A 22,380-nucleotide genomic window follows, 5' to 3' on the forward strand; every position below is an offset into this window, starting at 1 on the left:
GAAGCCTAGTGAGGGCAGTCATGTGACTGTCAGAGCGGCCATCCCATTGGCTGGGACTGTGTGGGGTGTTTATAGGTTTGGGGGAGGAGAATTGGGCATTCTAGGTGGAAGCTGGAAAGAGACAGGCGTTCTGCTTCATATTTTCAGCTGATTCCTGGGCGGTGGTATTTTTTCAGGTATTATAATTTCCCTTTCCCCATTTTATTTCCTTTTCCCTTGATCCTACTGATCCTGTTTGTGTGAGTTTTTTTTTTAGTTCGTTCTTGTTAAAATAAATCTTGTTCTGTTTTGAGGGAGGCTGCCGGTCTCCTTCCTTGCCCCAATATTGCGGCGAGCCGCTTAGCTAGCACTCCCCAATTAAAAATTGGTCCCCACAAGACCTATTAGGGGTATTGCTGGGTCAAAGGGTAAGCACAGTTTTATAGCCCCTTGGACATAGTTCCAAAATGCTCTCCAGAATGGTTGGACCAGTTCACAACTACACCAACAATTGCATATATTTTCAGTCGATCAATCAACAAGCATTTATTAATTTTTTTACCATGTACCAGACAGATGCTGTAAGTACAAAGAATTAAACAATCCCTGCTCTCATTCTATTGGGGGTAGGCAAGTCTATCTAGAAATATGTGCAGCATAAATATAAAAATAAATATGAATAAATAAAAAGACATTAAAGAAATAGGCGGTTTAGGAGGGAGAGCACCAGCAGTCAGGGGCATCAGGAAAGGCTTCTTTTTGTGTGTATGTGTGTTGGGGGGGGGGGTTGTTTGTTTTTGTTTTTTAAGAAAGGCTTCTTGCAGAAGATGATGCTTAAGCTACTTTTTTTTAAAGCTACATCTTAAAAGAACAGAGGGATCTATGACCCAAAGTGGAGATGATTCCTCAAAGGGTATACTTAATAACAGCATTTGGAGTCAAAGGATATTAAAAAATGGAGAGATGTTTTTCTACTAATTCCAAAGTCCAACCCCATGGTTTTCTGTACCTGCCTTTCCAATCTCATCATACACCACCTGTCTTGTATGGTCCGGTCAGACTGGAATTCTTGTTATTCTTCGAACACAATACTCTATGTTCCCTCTCTGTGCCTTTGAATAGACTATGCTCAGTGTTGAGAATGTTCTTCCTCCTCCCTCCACATCTCAGAATCAATCTGCATCCTTCAAGATTCACTTCCAACATTACCTTGTACATAAAGCCCAGCTCCAGCCCTGGCCACTAATGCCCTGCCTTGCAAAATTAATGGGATCTCTTTTGTGTACATATACCCTATATAGACTGTTGGAACACCTTGTATGCTTAGATATGTAGGTTGGCTAGGTCCTATAAAATGTAAGCTCCCTGAAGGCAAGGACCATTTCTTTTTTGTCTTGTCATTCCCAGTGACTGGCACATATTAGCCACATAATAAATGATCCTTGAATTGAATTGAATAAAAATGATAGTCCTGAGAACGTAAGCTCCCTGAGGGCAGGCACTGGTTTTTATCTTTGTTTTTTTATCTTATCTCTAGTCCCTAACACTTCACAAATACTTTTGGATGGATGGTCTGAAAGGGACCTGATAGGGTCTGGTAGGTTCATTGTTGTTGTTGTTGTTGTTGTTGAGTCATTTGTTCTGGAAGGGGATTAAAGATATCTTAAGGGTGATTTCTTGACTTGCGCCTGAATTAGATTTTTTTTTTTTGGTGGGGCAATGGAGGTTAAGTGACTTGCCCAAGGTCACACAGCTAGTAAGTGTCAATTGTCTAAGGTTGGATTTGAACTCAGGTCCTCCTGAATTCAGGGCCAATTCTCTATTCACTGCGCCACCTAGCTGCCCCTCTGAATTAGATTTAAGTGAGGCAGAACAAATTAGTGGCAGATCCAGGACCAGGTTGTCTGTGGGCCATGGAAGCAGATCTATGCGGATAATCACCAACTCTCCCTTTGCCACTGCCATACCAACCCAGCCAGAAGGTATTGTCCTCCAAGGCATAAGGGATTACCTTTCTGTTAACAAATTGTACATAAAGAAAAGTCCTAAAGATCAGCTCACAAGATAATCCCAAGAATTTGGTTTTTTCTCAGCCCATCAGTCTGCCAACAAGCACTTAATAAGTTTCTCCAACGTGCCAAGCCCTTTGCCAAGCAATGGGGAAAGAGAGACACAAACACAACAGCCCTTCCCCTGAAGGAACGAAAGAGACTGCCTGTCTGCGAAATAGGGAGGCAAAGGGAAGGAGCCTCAGACTGTCTCCCTGGTATAAAATAAAGTGGGCATTTGGCAAACATCCGTGGGCTTTGATCCCTAGATCAACTATGTAACCAACCAGACAGACCAGCTAAGGGCATGCTTCATCCCAAGCCCTACCTCATGCATATGCTTTGAAAAAAAAAAATCCCACTTATGCCTAAAATGTTTGGCCAGGCTATATCCACTGACCAGCCTAGTAGGGTAAGTGCTAATGTTAGAAGCACAAGGCATAGCTACTGATGGATAATGTTCTGCATGAAGGGATGGCTGAAGTTAGAAGCAGAAATAGCTTCCACCAGCACCACCAAGTGGCAAAAGATGTATGTACTCAAACCCTCTCTCACAAGCCCCAGAAACCAGACACCACTTCTCCAGAGGCTAGGGAAGGAGTTGAATTCCATTCCTCCTTTCCAAGCATCGGGAATCCAGAATGGTCGCCCTTGAAAAAAAAGGGTTGAGATGAAAGGGTGGGCGGAATTCAGTCAACTTCAGAGAGGATTGTTATTCAGGAGTGGAAAAATGTGGCTCTCATCTACAATTATGAAGAGATATCTTAGATACATTAGAAGATGCCAGCTCTAGTCTCAGCTCAACTGCCGATCTACTGTGTGAACTTAAGTACCATCACTTAATATCTCAGTTCCCTCTTCTATAAAATGGGGATAACACTTATCTAATATGTTCTGTTGATTTCTCTTTCTTGCTGACACAATGGATAGGTTGTTGTATCTCATTTTCAGATCCTATCTTCCATACTTATTAACTGTGTGAGCCCCAGGCAAAGTCTCTTAACTTCTCTCTAGCCTCAGTTTCTTCATCTGAAAAATAGAGAAAATATTTATCTGTTCTGTCAGCATACTTTTCTATTTTTATCCAGTAATAATAATAATAATAGCTAGGATTTATTTAGAGCTTTAAAATTGGCAAAGTGCTTGACATATTATCTGGTTTGATCCTCCCAGCCACTCTGGGAGGTAGGTGCTAATAATAGTTTTGTAAAATAGTTTTGATGTCCTCTGTTATAAGAGACTGAAGTGTAGAAGTGTTAACACCCTGCATTATAAGAAACCAGGAATATAAGAAGTCAGAGAAACATGGGAAGAAGTTGATGAACTGATACATTGTGAAATAATCAGAACCAGGAAAAATGACATCCACAATGACTACAACAATGTAAATGAAAAGAAAAAAAACCGGGGGCGGCTAGGTGGCACAGTGGATAAAGCACCGGCCCTGAATTCAGGAGTACCTGAGTTCAAATCCAGCCTTAGACACTTAACACTTACTAGCTGTGTGACCCTGGGCAAGTCACTTAACCCCCATTGCCTCACTAAAAAAAACAAAACAAAAAAACAAAAAAAAAAACCCTCTGAATATTGTAGAATTATGACAAGCCTGTTCCTAGAAAAAGCTGAAAAAATACTTCCCTCTTTTCTTTAAAGAAAGAAGGAACGATGGGTGTAGAACGTTGCAAATGCTATCAGCTCTATCTACTGCTGTGGGCAGGTTTTGCCCCTTTTGTAATAATAGCAGCAGTAGTAGTAATACATGGTTGCTGTTGTTCAGTTGTTTCAGTAGAGTCAAACTCTTCATGCCCATTTGTGGTTTTCTTGGCAGAGATTCTGGAGTGGTTTACTATTTCCTTCTCCAATGTCTTTTACAAAGGAGGAAACTAAGGCAAACAAGGTAAAGTGACTTGCCCAGTGTCACACAGCTAGTAAGTGAGGCTACATCTGAACTCAGATCTTCCTGACTCCAGACCTGGTGTTCTGTCTACCACATCACCTCACTATCCAATAATAACAATAGCTAGCTTTTACTTAGCATTTTCTAATAAGTAATATATCCACAGAGCCACCTAGCTGCACATTTAACTAGTGCTCTACAAACAATATCTCGTTTTATCTTCACAACAAAATCCTGAGAAGTAGGTAGTATTATTATCCCCATTTTATAGATGAGGAAACTGAGGCAGACATAGGTTAGGTGACTTGTCCAGTATCTCATAGCCAGGGAATGTCTGATGCTGGATTTTATCTCCCATCTTCCTTATTCCAGGTCCAGTACCACCTAGCTGTGTACATATCTTTCATACAAAGAAAGGCTTACTGGGTAGGTCAATAGTATATTAAAAAATGAAAGTAATGAAAGTTAAAAGGGTATCAAGGGGCCAGTACATAATCAATAGATAGATAATAGAGGAAATAAGGTGGTTCAGCGGCTAGTGCTCTGGGCTACCTCTCAGAGTTGTGAGAATGGAACAAGATCATATTTATAAAGCACTTAGCAGGGCAGCTAGGTGGTGCAGTGGATAAAGCACCAACCCTGGATTCAGAAGGATCTGAGTTCAAATCCAGCCTCAGACACTTGACATTTACTAGCTGTGTAACCCTGGGCAAGTCACTTAATGCTCATTGCTCTGCAAAAGAAAAAAAAAAAAGAAAAAAAGAAAGCACTTAGCCTAGTGCCCAACACATAATTAGACACAATATAAATGCTAGGTAACTTATTATCAATAAAAATTTTATTTTAATTGAAACAATAAGAAAGTGACTCATCTAGTTCATAAGATTAGTGTACAAATAAAAAGCAATCTGGGACTTCAGTTCAGTTTGGAGCCAGAGGACCTGCATTTGGATAGAATCTTACCACTTACTTGCTGTTTGGGTTAGATAAGCCATTTAATATCTCTCAGCCTTGATTCCCTCATTCATAAAATTAGAACATGACCTCTAAGTCTCCTTCCGTCCTATAATCTTATTGGTTCCTATGGTTAGAATATTGGCCTTGTGAATAATGTGGGTCCATGTCCTGCACCTGATACTTGTTAGCTGTGTGACCTTGGGCCAATGACTTGACTTCTATGTTCTTCAGACAACTCCTTAGGATTTAATTAATAAATCATAGATCGCTTATTCATTAATTGAAAATATGCAATAAGATGATCAACTCTTGGCTCTAGCCCAGAAGGAATTAGGTAGAGGGAATGACCTGCCCATAGAAAGAATTGCTAGCATTTATATAGGAATTTAAGGTTTATAAAATGCTTCATGTATTATTTCATTTGATCCTCACAACTACCCTACAATGGAAATGGTAGAAACCGAGCCAGACGTTAAAGCACTTGCCCAAGGTCACACAGCTAGTAGGTGTCCAAAGCATGATTTCAACTCAAGTTCTTCTGACCCCTAGTCCAATATTCTCCTGACTGTGTCACTGAGAGAAATGATTATTAATAACTAATGATTTGAGGAGATTCAGAATTTCCCCTTTTTCTATTTTCAAGACCTCAGTCTCTGAAGCCTGAGTTAACCTTCTCTCTCTAACCCCACCCAATGTTAGAAGGAACCTCTAGTTTAAGGTGAATTCCATTTAACAAAGCTTGGGTAGAGACAGATCCTTTTTTTGTGTGTGTGTGAGGTAATGGGAGTTAAGTGACTTGCCCAGGGTCACACAGCTAGTAAGTGTTAGGGCTCTGAGGCTGGATTTGAACTCAGATCCTCCTGAATCCAGGGCCGGTATTCTATCCACTGTGCCACCTAGCTGCCCCGAGACAGATCCTTTTGTCTAAATTGCCCCAGGCTGGGAGTGGTCTGGGTATAGAGGGTAAAGATGTCATTTTCAGCCCCTCATTGTAATATTCGTTCTCTCATTAATTGTTTCCCAATCAGGGTTGATTCCCATCCTGGGGAACACCTGCTTGCTATTTAGCATGTGGCATTTGGAGTCAGAAGGGGGGGGAGCGCTGCCTTTTGGTTCTGATGCTTGCCATGTGTATGACTCCCTCCCCCACCCTGCACTTCAGCTTCCTCCTTTGTAAAGTAAAGGGGTTAGACTACATGATCCAGAAGGTGCTTTCCAGCTCTAAATTTATGCTTTGACCCACTGCTGGGGCACCCCAAGATCTAAACCTGAGGGATCTGGAGGGCCAAGAGTCAATCATTTTAGTACATATTTCTTCAATTAAAATTTTATCTTCTCTTTATAGTCCTCCATTAAAAGATTAAAAGGAGAGAGGTATACCTTTTACTCCCTGGTCACTAGACCAAAGTCTTCCTCTTGAGGCAACTGCCACAATCACAAGATAGTCTGGGGGAAGGAGAGGCAGAAAGTGTGGGTCAGCTTGGGGATGGGGGCATTCTTCCCAATGATGCCTGTGCTGTAGCTTCAGTGGGTACCTGATCTGAGTACTCCCCAAGGGGTAGAAGGCTGAGAAAGGGAGGGGAGGGGAGTTTGCATAAGGGAAGAGTAGAAGAGGGTAGCTGGGTCGTGCAGTGGATAGAATGCTGGGTCTGGAGTCAGGAAGATCTGAAGTAAAATCCAGCCTCAGATACTTACTAGTTGTGTGACCCTGGGCAAGTCATTTAACCCTGTTTGCCCCAGTTTCCTCCTCTCTAAAATGAGCCGAAGAATGAAATGGCCAACCACTCCAGTATCTTTACCAAGAAAACCCCAACTGAAAATGACTGAACAACCAAAATATTCCACTGAAGAAGCAAAAAGTAATATCAATAAGAGGTGAGGAACTATGGGTATGAAACACTATGTGGTAAGACTTGGCTCCTGTGTTATTATTGAGTCTTGCTAAACTGCCTTTTTTTTCTCTTTATTTTTTCTTCTTTATCATGAGGCCAAAAAATGAAAACAACAAAGGTTGGAGGGATAGCAGGAAAATGCACCTGCTCATGCACTGTTGGGAGATGTGCATATTGGTCTAGCCATTCTGGAAAGCAATTTGGAACCATGTCCAAAAAGTTACTAAACTGTGCATCTGACCAAGAAATACCACTATTAGGCCTATACCCAAAGGAGATCAAAGAAATAGGAAACGAACTCACATGTACAAAAATATTTGTAGTAGATCTTTCCATAGTAGCAAAAAACTGGAAACTAAAGGAAGTGCCTACCTGTTGGGGGATGGCCAAACGAATGGTGGTCTATAAATGCAGCAGAATATTATTGTACCATAACAAAGGAAGGGCAGTTTCAGCCAAAGCTGGGAAGATCTCTATGATTTGATATAGAGCGAAGTGAGAAAACAATTTATGCAATACATCAACATTGTAAACACAACTTGGAATGACTTAGGCAACCTGATCAATGCAATGGCTAACTGTGATTCCAGAGGACTAACAATAAAGCCTGTTACCCACCTCTGGACAGAGAAGTGATAGTCTCAGAGGGCAGAATGAGACACCCATTTTTGGATAGGGCCAATGTGGGACTTTGTTTTGTGTATTTTGCGTGTTTTTTGGTTTTTTGGTGAGGCAATTGGGGTTAAGTGACTTGCCCAGGATCACACAGCTAGTAAGTGTTAAATGTCTGAGGCCAGATTTGAACTCAGGTCTTCCTGAATCCAGGGCCAGTGCTCTATCCACTGCACCACCTAGCTGCCCCATATTTTGCGTATTTTTAAGAAGATTTTACTTTCCTTTCTTTCCTTCCAATTTTAGAAGCCAGTGAGAAAGAAAGCAAATGATTTTTTAAATTTTTTTAATTTTAAAAAGATAAAAAGAAATTAATGTGAAAAAGAAAGATCATTTTTTAAAATAAAAGATGTCCATTATAAATTATAAAAGATATCACTTTCCATTGACATAGTTCCTCTTAAATCCTCAGTTTTCTCACCTGTAAAATGGAAGTGATGACCCTAGTGCCACCTGATTCAAAAGAGTGTTGTGTGTTTCCATTCTCCTACCAAAGGCAAAGATTGCAACTCACCCACACTTGCCTATCCTGCTTTATTCTTCTCCTTGCCTATGTTCACCACAAGGAGGCCCACCCAATGAGTAGAATAACTTCCTACTTAACACTGTTTGGGTAGCAAAGGAGCTAATTGTACGCCAGCTGCCCATCAGTCCTTTCCCTTGTTTTTGGCTAAGCCAACCTCCTTTTCCAGTTGCAAATTTCTATGAAATTTTCTTTTTTCTCCTATTCATTTCATTATAGGTAACATGCCACAGCCCACTCACGCCCACTGTGTACTTCTCCACTGTCCCTTGGGTGACTCACAGCTTCAATTCTTTGGAGATTTCAGTGTACCATGACTCACAGCCCTAGAGCATCAACAATGTAATGTTGCTGTTAGATTAAAAAAAAGAAGATGGGTTTAAAAAAAAAGAAGAAGATGGGTTTTTGTGTAAGGAAGAAGTGTGGGGTTGTTAAAGGTTCTGCAATTTCCCAAATGTAATCCAGCCCACCTCCCTTCTATATTATTTTGTTTGTTTGTTTATTTTTGGTAAGGCAATTGGGGTTAAGTGACTTGCCCAGGGTCACAGGGTTAGTAAGTGTCAAGTGTCTGAGGCTGGATTTGAACTCAGGTCCTCCTGAATCCAGGGCTGGTGCTCTATCCACTACGCCACCTAGCTGCCCCTACTTTTTTTAAAAATTAATTAATTAATTAATTTGTTTATTTATTTATTTTTGCAGGCAATGGGAGTTAAGTGACTTGCCCAGGGTCACACAGCTAGTAAGTGTCAAGTGTCTGAGGCCGGATTTGAACTCAGGTACTTCTGAATCCAGGGCCGGTGCTTTAACCACTGCGCCATCAAGCTGCTTTTTTAAAAATTCATAATAAGGAGGATCCCTTGTTTAAAAAACAAGGCAGTGTTGATATAATCATGTTATGTTTATTATACACAAATTTCAAACAAGCTGGGTATAAAAAGAATTCATGGTTTCATTGATAATCTCTTTTTTCCTGTCCTTTCTATGTGAAAATATGTTTTTCAAATTCATAATGAATTTTTTAGGAATTTTCCTTATAGAGCCCTCATTCATTTGAGTCTTTGGTGGCTACCCACCCTAGTTCCATTTCTGTGATAAGAACACCCTCTCACGGGGCAGCTAGGTGGCGCAGTGGATAGAGCACCGGCCCTGGAGTCAGGAGGACCTGAGTTCAAATCCGGCCTCAGACACTTAACACTTACTAGCTGTGTGACCTTAGGCAAGTCACTTGACCCCAATTGCCTCACTAAAAAAAAAACAAACAAAAAAAACCACCCTCTCACACACAGGATCTCAGAGCTGGAAAGTACCTAAGGCACTATCTAGTCTAAACCATAGCCTCACAATAATCTCCTCTATTACATTCCGTCTCTATCTTTCTGGCAATTTTAAAATCGGGGGAAAATAAGACTTAATGCAATTAGGCTTCTATTAAAATGACTATTTTCTCCCCTGCCATCTTTTACCTCAGAATTAAGGTTTTCTTTGTTGTTCAGTTGTGTCTTACTCTTCATGACCCCATTTGGGGTTTTCTTGGCAAAGATACTAAAGTGGTTTGTTATTTCCTTCTCCGGTTCATTTAACAGATGACGAAACTGAGGCGAACAGGGTTAAGTGACTTGCCCAGGGTCATACAGCTAGTAAGTATCTGAGGCTGGATCGGAATTTTAAGTTTTCTTGACTCCAGGCCCAGGAGCTCTCTCCACTGTGCCACCTAGCTCTTCCAGAATTAAGGTTACCATTAAGCGAACTCCTTGTCCAGTCACACAGCAGACTACATTCCATACCTTCTGATTCTAAACACAATCCTCTTTCCACTCTACCATGCTGAAACCCCACTAGAGGCAGGTAACCTTGAGCCAATCACTTACCCTCTCTGGCCCTCAGTTTCCCCAACTGCAAAATAAAGAGCTTTGATCAGTTGATCTTTAAGGTCCCTTCTAGGTAATCCCAGTGGAAGATACATAGTAAGTGTTTAATAAATACTCATTGGCTCATTTCTAATGGGCAAGTGTTAAGAGGAGGAAGAGAAGTTGGAACACAATTTTTTAAAAAAATTATTGTTAAAATTTGTTTTTACATATATTTTGGAAAAGAAAATTCTATTCAATTAAAAAAAAGAAAATTACTAACAAAAAATGCTTTCAGAAATGATCCATAATTGCAGAGTGGATGAAGCTGCAGCCCTGGATTCAGGAGGACCTGAGTTCAAATCCAGCCTCAGACACTTGACACTTACTAACTGTGTGATCCTGGACAAGTCACTTAACCCTCATTGCCCCACCAGAGAGAGAGAGAGAGAGAGAGAGAGAAATGACCCATAATCCTCCCACTCTTGAAACAGAATCAGTAATAAGGGAGCAGCAGCATTGCACCATTGAAAGAGCATTAGACTTGGAGGTAGGAAAACCTGAGTTTGAATCCTGCATATATGCTTACTACCTGTGTGACCCATCAATGGGAGTTAGTTTCCTTGTATATAAAATGATATGTTGGAGTTAGTATACTCCCCAGCTCCTCCCAATGATCCTGTGAATAATAATTGTAATGGGGTTTTGGCTTGCCCAGTTCTCCTAAGATGGAGACACCTATATGGAAGACACTATGGACCTTTTTGTGGGAGAAGATATTCCAGGTTGGCCTACCATGGGGTTGGGAGCAGCCTCTCTCTGTTGGCTACATACCTGGAATTGGTTTCATCTTTTTTTTTTTTTTAAGTGAGGCAATTGGGGTTAAGTGACTTGCCCAGGGTCACACAGCTAATAAGTGTTAAGTGTCTGAGGCTGGATTTGAACTCAGATACTCCTGACTCCAGGGCTGGTGCTCTATCTACTTCGCCATCTAGCTGCCCCTGGTTGCATCTTTAAACCTACTTGACAGACACAGTTTTTCTCTTTTCTGTTGGTGTCTGGAGTGAAGATCTGGTTCACCCACTGCAGAGGCCCCATTTAGTAGGCTAGGTGGAAAAGGGTCACCTTTCCTTTCTCCTTAGGCCTTGTGGCCCCAAGAAATAGATTTGGGGTTTTGGTCTTGTTTTATCTGTCCTTTTCAGTTTCTGAGTTCAATCCCCCAGATTGGAAGAAACACAATCATTGGGGACTTGAGACAATGGCTAGTGCAAGATTCCCCAAACTCGTTAAGGATCCTGGAATAACTCAGAGGAGGCATGAAATGTAATCTACCTGTCAATCAGCCAGTGGGGGGGGGGAAAGCAATAGTTACTGTTACATAAAAATAATAGTTTGCACTTATAAAACTTTATGGTTTGCAAAGTACTCTATTCGTAATAACCTCTAGGCAGATGGTAGAAACAATTTTAACTCACATTTCCACGGGACTTGAAGATTTTTATAACCCTCATCATACCTCTATGACCTGAAAGGTTCAAGTGTAAGGCATTACTCAAATGAGTAAAGACTCATCAGTAGGGAGGAATTTCTATTGTGGAAATCTCATTCAGGTACCCAGCTCACAATCCAGCTATGACGTAGAAGATACGTGATGTATCAAGGATGATTCTCTCTGGTCCCGAGGCTCAGAGAGATGAAGTGACTTGTCTACAGTGACACATCTGTACTCCCTACCTACTGACTCCAAACCCATGCCTCTTTCCACTGTACTTACTCCTGAGGCCCCACTAGAGGCAAAGAAAGAATGGCAACCTTGAGCCAATTACTTATCTTCACTGGGCCTCGGTTTCCCCTATGGTCTCCTATAACTATAGCTCTCATCATCAGATGTTCCTAGACAAGCTAGGCAAAGGGGCTGAGCAGCAGTCCAGCCTGGTGGGCAGCAGAGATGGGGTGTCTGAAACAAAGGCCTAGGGTCATTTGGAGCAGGGGTGGTAAAGGCACAGACTGAAGAATAGGGGCCTCTATGAAGGAAAAGGCAGCCTTGATATGTATGCAGTGTGAGAAAGACAGGGGTCACAGGGCTAGTCGCTCACACACAGCAGAGGGAGAGGAAAGGAAGACGAGGCAGGGGGAGCTTAACCACCAGTAGCCTCCCCCCTCCCCTCCCAAGGCCAGCTGTCTGTGAAAGGAGGGCAGGGTCACCGGCGGCTGCTCTAGGCTGTCCCTGCCAACATCAGTGAGGCGGCCTTGATCTCTAAAGGGCCCAGCTTGGTCTGATTGTACTTTATGGAAGAAAGGTACTAAGCAACATTAGTCATGGGAACTGGGGAAAGCCATGGCCTCACAACTTGGAAGGAGTCAGTTTAGGACAAAGGGAGGAAATTGCACTCAAAGCTGCTTCATCTGTCATTCTCTCAATGGGAAATCTCTTTTAGCTGGTACTTGCATGCATCACCAGTACTGAGATGATGGATCCCAGGGGAGACACAAACAGATTTCTGGGGTCCTGTAAGGCCCGTTTCTGAATCATTAACTAAAGACTCAGTAACCTTCAGGGCTGGGCAGCCTGATTCAGCCCAGAAAAGGATTGGATGTGAATCGGAAGAACTGAGTTCAAGGCTCAACTCAGCTAAAAAAAAAAATTGTAGTTATTTATATTTTCAAGTAATAAGTACTTTAAGATCTTAATAAGACCCAGCTGTTTTATTTTTCAAGCAATCAGTATTTAATTATTTATTTAATTGTTTGTTGTTCAAGAGATAAATATTTTAATTACTTATTTGAGTATTTAATTGTGTTTATTTTTAAAGTAATAAGCATTTAATTATTTAACTATTTATTTTTCAAGGAATAAGTATTTTAATCATTTAAGTATATTTTTTCAAGTGATAAGTATTTTAATGATTTAAGTATTTCTTTTTTCAAGTAATAAGTATTTTCAATTATTTAAGTATTTGATTAAGTATTTATTTTTCAAGTAATAAACATTTTAATTAATTTTAAAATTTTTTAAATTAAGGTATCCCTCCCACCATTTCCCTCTCCCATTTAACAAATCCTTCAATATATATCTACAAACATAGTCCAGCAAAACTTCCCACATCAGCTATATCCAAAAACATGCTTCTCTTTCAGCTTTTTAAGTTCATCACTTCTCGGTCAGGAAGTGAGAAGCATGTTTCATCTTCCTCCTTTTGGGATGGATGCTTTATCATTATTCTGATCAGGGCTTCAAAATCTTTCAAAGTGTTTTTTTCTCTATAGTGTTGTTATCTCTGTATAAATTGTTCTCCTAGTTCTGCTCACTTCGTCCTGCATCACTTCACAATGGTCTTCCCAATTTCCCCTGCAATTATCTATTTCATCATTTCCTATGGCACAATAATATCCCCTTCCCTTCCTATAGCCCAGAGGAATGATCAGTGCAGTGCAGGGTGACATTTGGGCTATCACTCTGCCTTCATGACCAATCACATATTTCCTTGGATCACAGGAGCTGGAAGGGTCCATCTGGTTCAATTTCTTCATTTTTATTATTAAGGAAACTGAAACCCATGGAGGACAAAGGACTTGCCCAAGGTCACACAATAAGTACATATTTAAAGTGGGGTGTGAAACCCTTTTCACCCCAAGCCTGTTGTACTTTCCACTCTAGCACCCTCCTCAGTTTGGTGAACTTAGAGCTGGAAAGGATCTCTGAGTCCACCAAATCCAACCCTCTCCTTTTTTTGTTTGTTTTTTGTTACCCAGGGTCACACAGCTAGTAAGTGTCAAGTGTTTGAGGCTGGATTTGAACTCAGGTCCCTCCTGAATCCAGGGCTAGTACTTTATCTACTGCACTACCTAGCTGCCCCCTAACCCTCTCCTTTTAAAGATGTGAAGAAATGAAGGCTCAGGGAGGTTCATGGGACCTTAGCTCTAGAGCTATAAGGTATCTCAGAAGCTGACTAGTCCAACCCCCTAATTTTAAAGATGGATAGGACCATGAGTCATCTGGGGAAATTAAGCTGCTGGGGGCTTATTATAGAGTTGACATCAGAAAAAACAATAGTGTCCTCTCACATATGTCCCTCAGTGTACGAATTGGAGCCAGTCCTGGCTGGAGAATGAATTGACCCAGTTCAACAGTTCTTAGGTTCTCACATAATGTCATCTATTTACATGAAATGATATGAACTATATTCACCCAAGCTTTTCAATTTTTCTTCCCTAATATTAATTCTCCAAAGATCATTTTCTTACTCTATTCTTTCCTCCCTCTTTCTTTTTTCTTTCCTCTTCCTCCCTTCCTCCCCTCTCTCTCTCTCTCTCTCTCTCTCTCTCTCTCTCTCTGTTTGTCTGTCTTTCTCTCTCTGTATGTGTCTCTATTTCTCTCTCTGTCTTTCTCTCTCTCTGTCTGTCTCTCCCTGTCTCTGTCTCTTTCTCTCTCTCTTTCTCTGTCTCTCTCTCATCAAAAGTATCAATAGCCCAGCATGTGACAGAAAGTGTACATACTTTCCAAAGACAGAGTCCTATATTCACAGCAAGTTCCAAGGAATTAACATAAATGACAATGGGCAATATTTTTCAGCCATCAAAATACCTTCCTGTCAATGTGTAATTGAAAAGTCATTTCTCAGAAACAGAACCCAGAGGCAGTTTTGAGAAATAATAATAAATAACGGACTTGAAACAGGGCTGAAACTGTGTGGCTGATCCAAGCAGAGCATATTATTACACACAGAGCACAGTCAAATAGGCCCAAATTCCCCAGATCCTTTCACTGCCCCCATCTTCCCTTCCCTCCATCCAGAGGAAGGCTGTTATTTGGTTGGCTTGACAACCTTTGGGGAGCTTAGCTCTGGTCTTCATTTATGCATTCACATCCTGATCCCCAGCTCTTGAGCCAGATGACAACATGTGGTTCAGAAAGCTCCCTCTCCCCTGGGTGGGGTGGGGTTCTCTGTTTCCATTTTGCTAGCATGGTGAAGTAGAAAGCCCTGGATTTGGAGTGAGAGAACATGGGTTCTTGTCCAGGTTTATTTATGTGTGGGACTTTAGGAAAGCCACTTCCCATCTCTGGGCCTCAGTTTCCCCCTCTGTCAAATGGGAGGAGGGGGAGGGTTGGACCAGGTGATTTCCAAGGTTCCTTCCAGCTCCCAGTCTATAATTCCAATAAGCCAACAGTTGTGTCTGAGTCTTGGCCTTTATTCTCTCCCTATTGTGTTCAGTCCTAGAGTCAGTATAAGAATGTTAGTAAGATGGAGAATTTTCAGAGTGTAGCAACTATGAGAGTGAAGGGCCTTAGGCATATATGTACCATAGGATGACCACTTAAAGGAGCCTGGAATATTTAGCTGGGGAAGCAGACTCAGAGGAAACACAACAATCGCTGTCAAGTACATGAAGAAAAAGTACATACTGGGAAAATTCATCTTCCTGAGTTCAAATCTGGCCTCAGACACTTCTAGCCATGTGACCCTGGGCAAGTGATTTACCCTTGTTTGTCTCAGTTTCCTGATCTGTCAAATGAGCTGGAGAAGAAAATGGCAAACAACTCCAGTATCTTTGCCAAGAAAACCCCAAATGGAGGCATGGTGAGTCGGATACGACTAAAATGACTGAACAACAATGAACCTGAAGGGGTGTTCCATGGGCAAGAAAGATTACATTTGTTCTTTTTGGTCCTAGGAGAAGTTAGGAAAAGTGGGTAGGAATTATAGAAAAGCAGAGGTAGACTCAACATAAGGAAAAGTTTCCTGACAATTAGAGCTGAGTAATAAAAAGAACGATGATGACAATGATAATGATAATAATAGTAGCTAGTATTTCTATAGTGCCTTAAAGAGGTGGCAAGAATACACAAAAGAACTATATAAGAAAGATCTTAGCATCACCGATAACTACGATGGTGTAGTTACTGATCTAGAACCATGCCTCCTGGAGAATGAGGCAAGGTGGACCTTAGAAAGCCTTACAAACAATAAGGCTAGTGAAGGGGATGGAATCCCAGCTGAGCTATTTAAAACCCTAAACGATGAGGCAGTTAAAGTGCCACACTCCATATGCCAGCAAATTTGGAACATTCAACAGTGGTCACTGGATTGGAAAAGATTAATTTAGTCCCAGTTCTAAAGAAGAGCAGTTACCAAACAATTGTGTGTACTTCATGTGTCAACAAGGTTATGCTCAAGATTCTGCAAGCTAGGCTCTAGCAGTATGTGAACTGAGAATTATCAGAAGAACAGGCTGGTTTTCAAAGAGGTAAAGAAAGTAGGGACCAAATTGCTAACATTCTCTGGATTATGGAAAAAGCAAGGAAGTTGCAGAAAGACATCTACTTCTGCTTCATTGACTATACTAAAGCATTTCAGTGTGTGGATCACAACAAAATGTGACAAGTCTTCAAAGAGATGGGCGTGCCAAATTATTTTACTTGTCTCCAGAAGAGGCTGTATGTGGGCCAAGAAGCAACTGTTAGAACTGAACATGGAACAACTGATTGGTATAAGATTAGAAAAAGAATACAACAAAGCTGGATATTAACACCTTATTTCTTTAATTTATATGCAGAGTATATCATGTGAAATGCCAGGCTAGATAAATAAAAAACTGGAACTAAAACAGTCAAATTTATAAGAATACAAGGCATTCCCCAGTTGAAAAATGGTCAAAGGATATGAACAGTTTTCAGACAAAGAAATCAAAGCTATCTATAGTCATATGAAAAAATGCTCTAAATCACTATTGATCAGAGAAATACAAAGTAAAACAACTCTGAGGTATCACCTCACACCTATTAGAGTGGCCAATATGACACAAAAAGGAAAATGCTGGACATTGGAGGGGACGTGGGGAAACTGGGACATTAATCCACTGTTGGTGGAGTTGTGAACTGATCCAACCTTTCTGGAGAGTTATTAGAAACTATGCCCAAAGGGCTATAAAACTGTGCGTACCTTTTGATCCAGTGATACCACTGTTAGGTTTATATCCCAAAGACAACACCAAAAAGAGAAAAAGACCTATTTGTACAAAAATATTTATAGCAGCTCATTTTGTGATGGCTAAGAATTGGAAATCAAGGGGATGCTCATTAGTTGGGGGATGGCTAAAGAAGCTGTGCTATATTATTGTAATGGAATATTGTTGTGCTATAAGAAATAACAAGCAGGATGATTTCAGAAAAACCTGGAAAGACTTATATGAACCGATATATGGTGAAGTGAGCAGAACCAGGAGAATGTTGTACATTGTAACAGCCATATTGTTTGATGAAGAACTGTGAATGACTTAGTTATTCTCAGCAGTACAATGATCCAGGACAATTCTAAAGGACTAATGATGAAGCATATCATCTGCCTCCAGAGAAAGAAATAATATCAATTGAACACAGACTGAAGCACGCAACTTTTCACTCTTTCTTTCATTTTCTTTTCTTTTATTTGAGTCTTCTTATACAAAATGACAAATACGGAAAGGTTTTACATAATTGCACATGTATAACCTGTATATGATTGTTTACTGCCTTAGGGAGGAGGTAGGGAGGGAAAGAGGAAGGAATAAAATTCGAAACTCAAAACTTTAAATAAAAATGTTTATTTTTTAACAACCTAAAATTAAGGTTGCCATGGGGAAATATCAACAATCTCAGATACACAGACGATAACACTCTGATGGCAGAGTGTGAAGAGGAATTAAGAAGCCTCTTGATGAGGATGAAAGAGGAGACTGTAAAAGCTAGCACCTGTCACATACCTGGCACATAGTAGGTACCTAAAAATACTTATCGATTGATTGATTATACTTGTGTAGAATTTTTAGCATTTGCAAAGCATTTTCTTGTCTATTAATTTATTAAATCCCCAAAATAACACTACAAAGTAGTGAGGGCATGTATTTTTGTCTCTATGTTACAGATGAGGCTCTGAGAAGACTTGCATAAAATCATACAAGTGTCAGAGTAGAAACTCAAGTCCAAATCTTCTTGTTCTCTGTTCAGTATCCTTTCCATTAGATAAAATAACATGAAGTGATAAACCCAAAGACTCCAGCTTCTGGGATAGGAACTCAGTATTTGACAAAAACTGCTGGGAAAACTGGAAGATAGTATGGCAGAAATTAGGCATAGACCAACATCTTACACCTTATACTAAAATAAGGTCAAAATGGATACATGATTTAGACATAAGAGGTGATACCATAGGTAAATTAGGAGAGAAAGGAATAGTGTACCTATCAGATCTTTGGAAAGGAAAACAGTTTTTGACCAAACAAGAGATAGAGTATATTATAAAATGCAAAATGGATGATTTTGATTATATTAAATTAAAAAATTTTTGTACAAACAGAAGCAATGCATCCAAAATTGGAAGGGAGGCAGAAAGCTGGGAAACAATTTTTGAGGCCAGTACTTCTGATAAAGGCCTCATCTCTAAAATATATAGGGAATTAAATCAAATTTGTAAGAATCCAAGTCATTCCCCAATTGAGAAATGGTCAAAGGATATGAACAGGCAGTTTTCTGATGAAGAAACCAAAGCTATCTATTCCCATATGAAAAAAATGCTCTAAATCTCTAATGATTAGAGAGATGCAAATTAAAACAACACTGAGGTACCACCTGACACCTATCAGATTGGCTAAAATGACAAAAAAGGAAGATAATAAATGTTGGAGAGGCTGTGGGAAAATTGGAACACTAATGCATTGTTGGTGGAGCTGTGAGCTGATCCAACCATTCTGGAGAGCAATTTGGAATTATGCCCAAAGGGAGATAAAGCTGTGCATACCCTTTGACCCAGCAATCCCACTTTTAGGTCTTTTGCCCAAAGAAATCATGGAAGGGGGAAAGGGACCCACATATACAAAAATATTTATAGCTGCTCTTTACGTGGTAGCAAGGAATTGGAAGTTGAGGGGATGCCCATCAATTGGGGAATGGCTGGACAAGTTGTGGTATATGAATACAATGGAATACTATTGTGCTGTAAGAAATGATGAGCAGGAAGAGTTCAGAGAAACCTGGAGGGTCTTACGTGAGCTGATGATGAGTGAGATGAGCAGAACCAGAAGAACATTGTACACAGTATCATCAACATTGAGTGTTGACCTACTGTGATGGACTATATTCTTCTCACCAATGCAATGGTACAGAAGAGTTCCAGGGAACTCATGATAGAAGAGGATCTCCAAATCCAAGAAAAAAAAAAGAAAGAACTGTGGAGTATAGATGCTGATTGAACCATATTATTTCTTTTGTTTTGGGTGCTGTTGTGTTTTTTTTTTCTATTTTGAGGTTTTGCATCACTGCTCTGATTCTTTCTCTTGTAACAAGATTAATGCAGAAATAGGATTAATGTTATTATGTGTGTATATATATATATATATATGTATATGTATAGAGATATATAGATATATCCTATATCAGATTACCTGCTGTCTAGGGGAGGGGGGAGGGAGGGGAGGGAGGGAGAAAAATCTGAAATTGTAAAGCATGTATAAACAAAAGTTGAGAACTATCTTTACATGTAACGGAAAAAATAAAATACCTCATACATTAAAAAAATTTAAAAAAATAAAAACAAAAAAAATAACATGAAGTGGGATCTTAATAAATAAACAAACAGATAGACAGATAGATAGATAGATAGATGAATGTTTGTTTACTGTGTATGTATGTATGTATGCATCTTTCTGATTGCATCCAAATAGGAAATTTCCTGGGTTGAAAATTCCCTCCCCCGTGCAGATTTGCTACTCATCTCTAACTTATACATTAGAAAGTTTCCTGGGGCCCTGGAAGTTTAAGTGACTTTCCCAGGATTGCTCAGCTAGGATATGTCAGAGACAGGACTGGAACCCAGGTCTTCCTTCCATACTGCTTCACATAAACAAATGCATTACATTTGGGGGAAATGACAGTTTCCACTGAGGAGGGACACTCTGCCATCTTACTGCAGAGCATTGCCTAAGAGGTTAAAAATCCTGCTTGGAGTTGTCCTCTCGACTGTCTAACTCATTTTGCACCAAGCTGTTCCTTCCCAAGAGAGCCCTTCCCATGCTAAAAGCAAAGTCCCCAAGGAGGCTAAATGAAAGCAGCCCAGACCAGAAGGGCAGAATTTGACCTCCTGCAGCTGTGCACAGGCTTTGAGTGACCAATTTCATGGCCTCCTGTGGCAAACTAGAAGACAAAACAGCTGAGGTGGGGGAGGTGGGGGAGGAGCGTCAGCACAGAGACACTGCAGAGACACTGGACAGCTCCTCAGATCCCTCCCCCTCCCCCAGTGCTGGACCTCTTTTCCCAGCCCCACCTCCCCGCTCTGCTTCCATGGATCTCTTGAACTATTATACCAGAAGAAATCCACTTAGTAAGATCCAGAAATGACCCAAAGAATACCCAAGAAGCTTTCACCTTTACAACAATTTAAACTGCAGGAAGGATCAAAAAAACTTCTAGAAAACGCCAGTCGCTGTAACTATTGTCTGGGAAGAATGATCCACATTTGTTCATTTGTGGGAACAATTATGATGTCTGAAGGATAGTGTGAGGAATGAATGAAAGAGCCTTTATTAAGTGCTTACTATGTACCAGGAACTGGGTTAAGCCAAAAGCTAAGACAGCCACTGCCTTGAAGGAGTTTATAGTCTAACGGGAGAGATAGTAGGTAGGTATAGGGGAGTGGCAGCTAAGAAAGGGGATTTGGGCTTAGAAAGTTACAGGGAGAGTGAAAGGTGCCATAGGGCAGAAGAAAGACACACCCATCCTAGTATGCTCCAGGTACTGTGCAGAATCCTGGGGATTCAAAGACAAAGTGGAAACCATTCCTGCCCTAGAGGGGCTTACATTCTATTGGGAGGAGATAGCATAAATAGAGATAAATAATTACAAAATGTATACGAAGTAAATACAAAGTCATTTGTGGGCGAAGAGCATTAAGGGGAAGGGGGAACAGGGCTCCAGTAAGGTTTCCTGTAGGAGGTGACTCTTTAGGGGAGCCTTGGAGGGAATTTGGGATTTCGAGAGTTGGAAATGAGGAGCAAGAGCATATCAGGCACAGAAAAACTACCTTTGGTACTTGCACTATCACGGAGCTCACAGAGATGCTGGGAGGAAAGCCCTTTGCAAACCTTAGAATGCTTTGGAAATGTGAACTAGTTCATAATTATTTTTTAATGTTTGTTTAAGTATAAATATGAGTCCCTGAACTCCAGTTTCTAGTGTCCTTTCCCTCTCCTAATTACTTTGTATTTGCCTATGATCATAGTTTTAGAGCTGGAGGCAACCTAAGAGGTCATCTAGTCCAACTCCCTAGTTTTAAAGATGAGGAAACTGAGGCACAGAGGGATGAAATCATTTGTCTTAGTCACACAAGTGTCTGAGGCATCATCGAACGCAGGTCTAGCTGATTCCAAGCCCCTTTCCATCACACCACCTTTCAAATACATGACAACACCAAGGAATAACTGTCATTGTTCATTTAATCTCAGTCCCAAAGTCCCTCTCTCCTCATTGGTGGAGATGAATACTTTGCCCTACATGAGGGTGCCATCCTCTCTATTGAAGCTAGAAGTGTCCAAAGCATTTCAAAGCTGGAATAAGACTCAAAGACCAAAGATAGTGAAGGTGCCAACTCTACCCAGCCCCTCACACAGGGCAGGGCATTTATCTCCATCAGTGAGGAGCAAGTTCCATATTTATGGGCTTTGGGAGAGGGGTTACATACTATTTCTCTAGAAATGACTTTGTGTTACTTTACTGACATGTATACATAGAATCATGGACTTAGAAGCAGAAAGGACCTTAAAGGCCAACCCATCCCCCTCATTTTATAGATGAGGAAAGAGCCTGAGAGAGCTTATTACTTGACCAAGTTTCTATAGCTAGTAAATGTCTGAGACAGAATTTGAATTCAGGTCTCCTTGACTAGCACTTGATCAGTGAACTGTAAGTTCCTTGAGGGCAGGGACTTTGTTCCTTTTTGTTTTTGTATCACCAGCACTGAGTACAGTCCCTGACATATGGTGTTAATTTAATAAATGATTTTAATAATATTTTCCCCAATTACATATAAAAAATTTAGCATTCATTTTAAAAAATTTTCAGTTCCATTAATAAATTATTTTTGAACTAGACTGAATAAGAAAATGCCACCCAGTGGCACAGATGTTTTGAGCTAAAACCAAGCCTGACTGTTTTCTTTAAGCAAAACTTAACGATATTTTCCCCCTCAAACCCAAACGAAACCCCTTGGAGCAACCCCCAGCTCTCTGCTCTCTCTCCAATGGGACACACAGTGCACCAGCTGTACAGCCTCCCCCTTTGGAGGAATATAATTATGAAATTAATATCCTAGTCACTCTGTGTCTGTGAAGCCCATTCCCAGCCCAGTCTCTTCATGAAGCCAATTGTTCCTTCACCTATAAAACATATGTGTCAGGTATGAGTTTGGGGATCTATGTTCCATGTCATTTCCTGATGCCAGGTTATAAAACCAAACCACTTAAATGGGACAGGTGGGGTTTGGGGTTTAGGGGTACAGGGAGAATGGAGGGAATGGAGCAGGAGGAACTTTAATGAAAA

This window comes from Dromiciops gliroides, chromosome 5 (genome assembly GCF_019393635.1).
Source record: "Dromiciops gliroides isolate mDroGli1 chromosome 5, mDroGli1.pri, whole genome shotgun sequence".
NCBI lineage: Eukaryota > Metazoa > Chordata > Mammalia > Microbiotheria > Microbiotheriidae > Dromiciops > Dromiciops gliroides.